Raw genomic sequence first — 9,858 nt, 5'->3', positions numbered from 1 at the left:
CACTCCGTCCTTCTGTCCTTCCCACCACTCGGCTGGGGTCGGGTTGCCCAGGTGGCCCCTTCTCCCTCCTCCTAGCCTCCTGCTTCAGATTAGATGAACAAAACCATTGCGGGGGGCCAGGGGGATGAGACCTGGGATGAGCTCCAAGGTCCAGATGCCCCTTTCTTAGCCCTGGGCAGGCTCTTATCTCCCCCAGCCCCCGCCCTAGCCTTGGGGAGGCCTGGCTGGCCTGAGAAGCAGAGTTTGGAGTGAGACTCAGGCCTGGCAGGAGGGGGACAGGGTCTGGACCTGTTGGGACCAGAATCAGGCAGTGGTGTTGGTCTCAGGGTGCGTCAAGACCCTGGCCCTTTACGGAGCTCCAGACCCCACCCCACCCCACCCTCCTGGTGTTTATCATTGACCTGGATGGGGGTGGGAGGTAAGGAAACAGAAAGAGGGGGAGGGCCTACGGAGTGCTGTGGACATCCAGAGAAAGGCATCTCTCCTCCTCCCCTCCCCAAGGCCTTGCCGAGTGAGGGGCAAAGCTAGATGATTGCTCCTCCGTAGCACGTGCAAGGACCATTTATTGTGCACCCACCGCATCCGCATCCCAGGAAGCTGTGGGGTGCAGAGAGGACAAGGCCAGGGCCCACATGCAAAGAGCTGGTACTCTGTAGGGTAGATGGAGTACGGGAGGCACTATGACGGGAAGATTAAGGCAGCTAGCCATCCCGAGTCCTTTCCGTGATCCAGGTGCTGTGATAGGTTATCGCATGTTATCCTTGAGACAACTCCAGAAGTGATACCATGATTATCATCTCCATTGTAGGGATGAGAAAACTGAGACAAAGAGAGATGTAGGGAGAGCAGCTGGGATTTAAACCTAGTTACTATCTGACTGTAGACTCTGGCAAATGTTCCACACACCTGAGCTCTGTGCTCACCCCTGGAACTCCAAGGAAAGCTCTGTAGGAGGCCCAGGAGGGGAGGGATTCCTGTGGGGGGTGATGTCATGGATTTCCCCCATAGGAACATGGCACACTGCCCTGCCACATGGGTGTAGGGATGCTTATCACAGCCTTGGCTGCAACAGCACCTGTCCAGCCTGAGGGAAGGGTGTTAAATAGAGCAGGGGGATAATTTGTACTAATGTCACCCAGCTGTTAAAAGCAGGGAGCCCACTCTCTCTGTGCTCATTTGGAATACGTCCAAGATACGTTAAGTGGGAAAGAGCAAGTGCGTGTTCTGTATAATTCCATTTACCTACGTTTAAAGAGAATATACATGTGTATGCTGGTAGATCCACAAAAACTTTCTGGAAGTATGTATGTGGAATGACCTCGCACTTGGAGGAGGGGGATGAAGACAAAAACAGAGACTTGCTTTTTATTTCATACCGTGTGCACATATTACTTTTATAACTGACTGAAAAACAGTCTAAAATTTTCTTTTAATAGGCGTGAAGTTGTAGGGAGGATCTTGACAGATAGGAAAGAGGAAAGGGAGTTTCAGGTGGAAAGAACAAGAAGGAAGGCACAGGAGTGAGGAATCCCTGGTTACGGCAGGGAAACTTCTGCTCCCTCGGTTTGGCTGCATTACAGGATGTGTTGGGAGGATGACAGGCGGCGACAAGTCTGGGAAGGCAGGTGGGCGTGTGCTGGAGGCTCTGATGGATCAGGGGAAGGTGTTTTTATTTTATCTTGTAAGTAATGGAAGATTTTTTGTTTGTTTGTTTTTTGGTTGTTTTTTTTTTGGCTGCGTGCCATGTGGGATCTTTGTTCTCCAACCAGGGATCAAACCCACACCCCATGTATTGGAAGTGTGGAGTCCTAACCACTGGACTGTCGGGGAAGTCCCAATGGAGGGTTTTTTTAAACTGGGAAATTGCATCCTAATATTTTACACTCACGTAGCCCTCTGTGAAAAGTGCTTTGTCAGACATGATTACATTTTTTAATCTTGACAGCAATCCTGCAAGGTAGGTAGGGAGAGTTTTACAATGAGGAAACAGGCTTTGTGACTAAAGGCCACACACTCAGTTTTAAAATGAGAAGCTTTGTCCTTTGTATGCACTGCTTTGCAGGAAGGCAGCAGAGAGGAGCCGCCACCGGCCAGTTCCCCAGCTCTGAAGAATGACAGGCTTCCTTTCATATCTGAGCAATCTCGAGGACCCCTCGTGACATTCAGATCAAGAAGATGAGATATCATGACCCTCGAGAGAAAAGGGCAGAGGACCCTGAAATCATACGTTCACAAACTCAAAAAGACTCTGATGACATACCTTTCAAGGATGTCCCTGTTTTTGTCCTGGGGAGTAAAATATTAGGGGTCTCTTTGTTAGCTGAGATTTAAAAATTTTTAGAACACAATGAAGTTCTATTGAATGAAGGGATGCTGACTTTCTTGTCAAGGTTCAGAGAGGTTTAGGGCTATGCCTAAGGCCACACACCTGGTGGAGCCCAGAGGCGGGTGCTGGACCCGAGGCCAACCCTCTTTCCGGCCATCATGGACCATACACAATATCGGACTGGTTTGGACGAAGATGGGGAGGCCAGTGAAGAGGCTACTAAGGGTTCAGAGACCCAGCCAGGAGGAGGGGGCCAGGAGAGCCAAATGGTGAGGACTGTTGAGAAAGGCATCCCCTCTCTCCAGAATTTGGTGGACACAAGACCCCAGATTTCCTTTCCATTTATGCTCCAGGTTTACCTCCTCTCACCAACGGGCTCCACGGGACAAAGTCAGGAAAGAACGGATTCGGGTGGGGTGAAGCTGAGGGGTTTTCCTGAGAAGGGAACCGGTATCTCCCGCTCACCTGCAGCTGGCGTTGATGGTGCAGAGTTGCCACCTAGTGTCGATAAGGGGTACTGCACCAAGGAACGCCACCTGTGATCACAAGAGCTCAGAGGAGCCACTTTTCCTCTTCCTCCTTCTACCTGTCTTCTCCGCAGAAAACTTGGCAGTTCCGTCTAAAGGTTACAGGCAGAAGGCCTCGGACTCACTCTTTATTTTTGTTTTGTTGTTTTTTTTGCGGTACACGGGCCTCTCACCGTTGTGGCCTCTCCCGTTGCGGGCCACAGGCTCCGGACGCGCAGGCTCAGCGGCCATGGCTCACGGGCCCAGCCGCTCCGCGGCCCGTGGGATCCTCCCGGACCGGGACACAAACCCGCGTCCCCTGCCTCGGCAGGCGGACTCTCAATCACTGCGCCACCAGGGAAGCCCCTCAGGCTCACTCTTAAGAGGGCTTGTGAGTCTTAGTAAGATGCTACAGCCTCTGTAACTCTTCTCCCCGCCATCCTGCCTGCCTTTCAGGTCATCATGTGACCCTCTATAGGGGCGCTCAGGTGCTGCAAGACCCCAGGCACCCTGAGAGCTGCCTGCCACCCAAAAGAAGCGCCGGGGCATCCAGTGTCCCAGGGTCTGATGTGGTCAGACCTTGGGGCCCCAGGGATACTTTTCAGCTGTCTCCTCCTGGTGCCGTCTCCTCCCCCATGGCAGCCTTGAAATCCCCACCTCCCTCCCAGCAGCCTGCTCCACGCACATGGTCTTCTCACCCCTCATCAGGGTCACCCTCTGGGTCATCCTGGTCTCAGCCAGGGTTTGGTCATTCCAAATGACCTTTGGGAATGGACTTTGAATGTTACTCCATTGCCCATGTTACACCCCACATCCCAGCAGGGCTCAATCTGCAGGCCTTGGATCGCTACTGCATCCTCCCTCCCCCTCCCCCCTGGGAGGGCCCTGTGTGCTGATGAAAGGGCACTGGCTTTGGTGGAAGTACTCAGGTATACCCAACTCACCACTTACTAGCTGTTGGACTTGTGCCATTAGGCAGGTTACCTAAACTTGAGGCAACGAGGCCTCCCTAGGAAGACACCCTGCCCAGAAGCTCCACCCAGTAGCCATAAATGAAAAGATGGACAGATCTGGTGACATAAAAACTGCAAACTTCTGTGCCATAAAAGACGCCCTAGACAAAGTTAAAAGCCAAGCATGTGGGAGAAAATATTTCCACTACATGGAACTGATAAAGGACCAATATCTAGAAACGAAAAAAATGGGTCAACAAGTCAATCTTAAAATTGCAAAATAATCTAAGAGAAATGTGCATAAAGCCTAGGAACAGATAATTCAGAGAAGAATCAGTAAAAATGGTCAATGAAGGTAGGAGAAGAGGCCCAACCTTACCAGTAATTAGGGAAACACCAATTAAAACTACGATGAGCCCCCTAGCATCCAGATCTCAGCGTCTAGAAGGAAGGCGCCACTGTTGGAACCAGGGCTCCCTGGAGAAATGGCTGCTCCAGGCCTGGGGCAGGGAAAGTGCGTGGGGAGCCTGGGACATCTTGTTTGGGGCAGAAAGCAAGGCAGCTTTCAAAGATTAATGGGGTCATGTCAGAAGGACACGGGAACCAGCTGGAAGGGAGTCCCACTGGCCAAATTGTAACAATTTGAGGCTCAAAAAGAAAAATGATTGTTGGCAATCGAAATACATCAGGCTGATGAAAAGCCATGTGCTCCTAAGGAACTCCGACAGTAGAAATCCAGAGAAAGTCTTGGGACCCCACTGAGGCATTTACTAAACCAATATCTTAATGAGTACAAGGTGTGTTGAGGGAGCCGCCGGCTTCCATACGGAGTCTTAGTAGAATCAAGACGCGAAATAGGGATTTACCTGGCAGTCCAGTGGTGAAGACTCTGCTCTTCCAATGCAGGGGACACAGGTTCGATCCCTGATGGGGGAACTAAGATCCCACATGCCGCGTGGCCAAACAAACCAAAAAACAGAATAACGTGAAATAAAAAACACTTTATTTAGCTCTGTGCAGTGTTTCACCATTCATTCTAGTAAGAATGACACACAGTCATATGCATGTATCAAACTGTGAGCTACCAATTGTGTAAGTTTGATGATTCTGCAGGTGAGTTTCGTGCTCTTCCAGTAGCATTTAAAAACTGGCAGTACAGGACCTCCCTGGTGGCGCAGTGCATAAGACTGTGCTCTCCCAATGCAGGGGGCCCGGGTTCTATTCTTGGTCAGGGAACTAGATTCCACACGCATGCCACAACTATGGAGCTGGTGCAACCAAATAAATAAAAAATAAGTATTAAAGGGCTTCCCTGGTGACGCAGTTGAGAATCTGCCTGCCGATGCAGGGGACACAGGTTCGAGCCCTGGTCTGGGAAGATCCCACATGCCACGGAGCAACTGGGTCCGTGAGCCACAATTACTGAGCCTGCGCGTCTGGAGCCTGTGCTCCGTGACAAGAGAGGCCGCAATAGTGAGAGGCCCGCGCACCGCGATGAAGAGTGGCCCCCGCTTGCCACAACTAGAGAAAGCCCTCGCACAGAAACGAAGACCCAACACAGCCATAAATAAATTTAATTTTTTAAAAAAAAGTATTAAAAAAGAAAGAAAAAGGATATCATCCACCATAATCTAATAAATCAGCCTTTAAAAAGAAAAAAAACTGGGCTTCCCTGGTGGCGCAGTGGTTGAGAGTCCGCCTGCCGATGCAGGGGACACGGGTTCGTGCCCCGGTCCGGGAAGATCCCACATGCCGCGGAGCGGCTGGGCCCGTGAGCCATGGCCACTGAGCCTGCGCGTCCGGAGCCTGTGCTCCGCAACGGGAGAGGCCACAACAGTGAGAGGCCCGCGTACCGCAAAAAAAAAAAAAAAAAAAAAAGACTAAAAAAAACTGGCAGTGCACAATATGAAGATGAACTGTTAAAATTCATGCTAATAATTTAAACTTTTATTTTATTTTATTTTTTTTAATTTTTGGCCAAGCCATGCAGCATACACGATCTTAGTTCCCCTACCAGGGATCTATCCTGCACCCCCTGCAGTGGAGGTGCAGTCTTAACTACTGGACCGCCCAGGAAGTCCCTAAACTTTTGTTTTAAAGTAAATGACATTCATAAATGACATTAAATAGCAAATAAAAAACACCAGGAAAAAGTTTTATATTTTATAACTTTTTTAAAATTTCTATTTATTTATTTATTTTTGGCTGCATTGGGTCTTTGTTGCTGTGCATGGGCTTTCTCTAGGTGTGGTGAGCAGGGCCTACTCTTCTTTGCAGTGAGCGTGCTTCTCATTGCGGTGGCTTCTCTTTTTGCGGAGCACCGGCTCTAGGTGCGCGGGCTTCAGTAGTTGTGACGCGAGGACTCTAGAGTGCAGGCTCAGTAGTTGCGGTGCACGGGCTTAGTTGCTCCGTGGCATGTGGGATCTTCCCGGACCAGGGCTCGAACTTGTGTCCCCTGCATTGGCAGGCGGATTCTTAACCACTGCGCCCCACTGGGGCCTCTTGAAGTAACTCCCAGAGCAGACTCTGGGTTCAGCAGAAGAAGGAACAACTCAAGAGCCAGCAGGGTCCCAGTGGTCATCTGGCCCCTCACTTTAGACCGTGGTAACTGAGGCTTAACTGAGGGTAAGACCTGCTCGCGGTTGCACAGTAAGTCAGGGGAGACGGGAATAGCCTGCCTCCCCTGACCCTGGTCTGAAATGGTGCCACCCACCGTCTGGCCCTGAGAAACAGACTCTTCCCAGGAGCTTTCCTGTCTCAAGGCTCCCAAAGGCCTTTCCAGGTCCCAGAAATGGGTGGCCTCAGGCCTCTCCTCCTGTAGAAGTGAAGCCGAGCTGGGACCCACTGCTTCTCCTGTGTGTGAACACCTGGGCCCCCCACCATGGCCCAGATCTCAGTTCGGGAATAAGAAGCTACGCACATGAAGTCTAGAAACACTCCCGCTCTCCCTCCAGCTCCCCTCGCTCTCAGATCCCAGGTCCCTACTCGACTTCCTTAACCTCCCCCATCAGCTTCTTCTTTTGTGGGGTCCTTCTTTTTCCTCTTTGGCCCCTCCCCGTGGCTTGCGGGCTCTTAGTTCCCCCACCAGCGACTGAACCCACGCCCCCTGCCGTGGAAATGCAGAGTCCTAACCACTGAACTGCCAGGGAAGTCCCAAGTGGGGTCCTTCTTTTGTGGGGTCCCCGGACCCATCTAGGACCCGGAGGCCATTGACAGGTCTGAGCTGCGGCCACATGATTAAGAAATCGTTGCTGGGCTGCTGGGCGGAGACAGACTGCAGCGGGTGACAGCTCCTGGAGTCCCTTTGATAAGGACACTAGTCCCAACATGAGGGCTCCACTCTCATGACTAATCACTTCCCAAAGGCCCCACCTCCAAGTCCCCCCACCGTGGCAATTAGGTTTCAACATACTGATTTGGGGGGGCGACCCAACATTCAGATTCTCCTCCAGAGCCATCAGAGGGAGTGCGGCCCTGCTCACACCTTGTTTTCGGACTTCTGGCCTCCAGAACTGCAAGAGAAGACATTTCTGCTGTTTGAAGCCACCCAGTTTGTGGTAATTTGTTCCAGCTGCTACAGGAAACCAACATGATGAGTAATTCAAGTTTCCCAACCACCACCGACTCTAGCTCTGACCTTCCTCACCAGAGCTCCATGCCCTCCTGGAAGAACCCCAACTTATAAGCAGATAGGGTAGGGGGTCCCCAGAGAAAGAGAACCAGGCATGGCTTTCTTGACAGAAGAGAAGCCATTTTTGGCCTAAGCCATTTTGCGATCTAAGCCAGGCCACGATGCTTGCGCTTCAACGGGTCTCAGTAAGTAATGATTTTAAGGGAACAAAAGAATGCAGGAAAACATTATCAGGCAAGAGAAGTAACAATAGCAAAGAAAATGAATCAGTTGTAAAGACTCCCGGTTCTGTTCCAATGGTAAAGATGAGCCTGCAGCACTTTCTTGAGTTGTTTTGCAGAATTTAACCCACCTGGAGGGCTCAGCCACCAGATCAACCAGAACCTAAAGAATGACGCTGGTGTCCGTTTCTGACCCTGGTGACTTCAATCAACTAGAGCTTGGACTCCTTTGCCCCCATTAGATGCTTTAATTCTTCTCCGCTCAAGCCCCTTCATGAATATGCATAGCCACCCAACCCCCTTCATGAATATGCATGAACCCTTAGCTTAAAACTTCCCCAATTTTGCGCTTTAGGAAAGATCCCCGGTGTTCTCCTTACTTGCTGAAAGTAATAAATCCTTCCTTCTCCTGCTGTTTGACTTGGTTGTATCTTCTGGCTCAACACCCACCAAGAGGCGAACACAGTTTTCGGGTAACAAACTCACTGTCTCTGATCCCTGCCCTGTTCTCAGAGACCCACCTGACCTCTTCCCCCCACTGCTTCCCCAGGCAGGGGGCTCCTCAGGACTCCCAGCCTGGCCCCTCTCGGGGGAGACCCCTCCTCTCTGTCGCTCCTCGCTCTGCCCACCTGCTTCTGGTCTTTTGCTTTCACCCAGCTCTGTTTTCCCCCCTGCTGTTCCTAATTCATTCAGGGACTGTTTCCAAGCATCAGCTGTGGCTGGACGATTCTAAACAGGACAGAAGGGCAAGGAAAACAGATCCTGTCTTCATTAAAAATGTTGATATTGTTTCATCATGGATTTTGTGGGCATTAATTTCTATTTTAAAAGATATTGGGACTTCCCTGGTGGCGCAATGGTTAAGAATCCGCCTGCCAATGCAGGGGACACGGGTTCGATCCCTGGTCCGGGAAGATCCCACATGCCGCGGAGCAACTAAGCCCACAAGCCACAACTACTGAGCCCGCGTGCCACAACTACTGAAACCCGTGCACCTAGAGCCTGTGCTCTGCAACAAGAGAAGCCACCGCAATGAGAAGCCGGCGCACCGCGACAAAAAGTAGCCCCCACTCACCACAACTAGAGGAAGCCTGTGTGCAGCAATGAAGACCTGACGCAGCCAAAAATTAAAAGAAAAAAAGGGGGGACTTCCCTGGCGGTCCAGTGAACTTCGTGCTTTCACTGCTGAGGGCGCTGGTTCAATCCCCAGTCGTGGAACTAAGATCCCACAAGCCGAGGGGGCAAGGCCAAAAACAAATTTAAAAATTGCATTAAAATATGATTTCTCTTGATTCTTGGGGGTTTGGGGTGCCCCTGTAAGTTTTGCCCCTGAGGCAAGTGCCTCACTCATCTCATCCTAGGCCAGCTCTGGCAGGTGAGGTCCACGCCTTCATGGCAGGCTGTGCTAATGCGGGAAGTGGACAACCCAAAAGTGCAATATCAGGTCATGGTCAGAGCCATAGGAAACCTAGACCAGAGCAAAGAGAGAGGGATGAGACAGGGCTGTTGTGTTGGAGAGGCGGTCAGGGAAGGCTCCTCTAAGGAGGTGATGTTTGAGCAGAGACCTGAGTGAAGGGAGGGACAGAGCCATGGGATGATGTAGGGGAAAAGCATTCTGGCACAGGGAACAGCAGATGCAAAGGCCCTGGGGCAGGAATGTGCACGTGCCTCTCAGGAGCAGCAGGGAGACAAGTGCGGCTGGAGCACAGAGAGGAAACTGAGGCTGGAGAGATGGGCCCTGGGCTAAATCGTGCCACCCAGTGGGCCAGGCCAGGACTCTGCATTCTGTTTGAGTGTGACTGTGGGAAACTGTGGAGGGTTTTGATGGGGCGGGGAGAGGGCTGACACAATCTTATTCACATGGAAAAGCATCCTCTGGGTGCTGAGTGGAGAAGAGGATGCAGGGGGCAGGAGTGGAAGGTGCAGTCTGTAGAGAAGGACTTGCGGTTGCCTGGGAGGAGATGGTGGGCTCCTTCCCTGGGTCATTTCAAACAGGGGACCAGCCAGAATCCCTGGGAACATGTCTAGCACGCGTGCCACCATGGAGTCAGCTGTCATTGTTGTCACTGTGTGACCCCGACGTAAACCATTACTTGGGTAAAAGCTCCAGCAAAGAGATCTTGCTGAAACAAACACGTGCCATACGATCCCAACTTAATAAAAAAACGCAGTACATGTATGCCAGGTGTGATGTATGCCAGGTGTGATGTATGCCAGGTGT

Source organism: Monodon monoceros, unplaced genomic scaffold (genome assembly GCF_005190385.1).
Source record: "Monodon monoceros isolate NGI ecotype Baffin Bay Population unplaced genomic scaffold, NGI_Narwhal_1 Super_Scaffold_9, whole genome shotgun sequence".
Taxonomy (NCBI): Eukaryota; Metazoa; Chordata; class Mammalia; order Artiodactyla; family Monodontidae; genus Monodon; species Monodon monoceros.
This window is presented reverse-complemented; position numbering follows the sequence as displayed.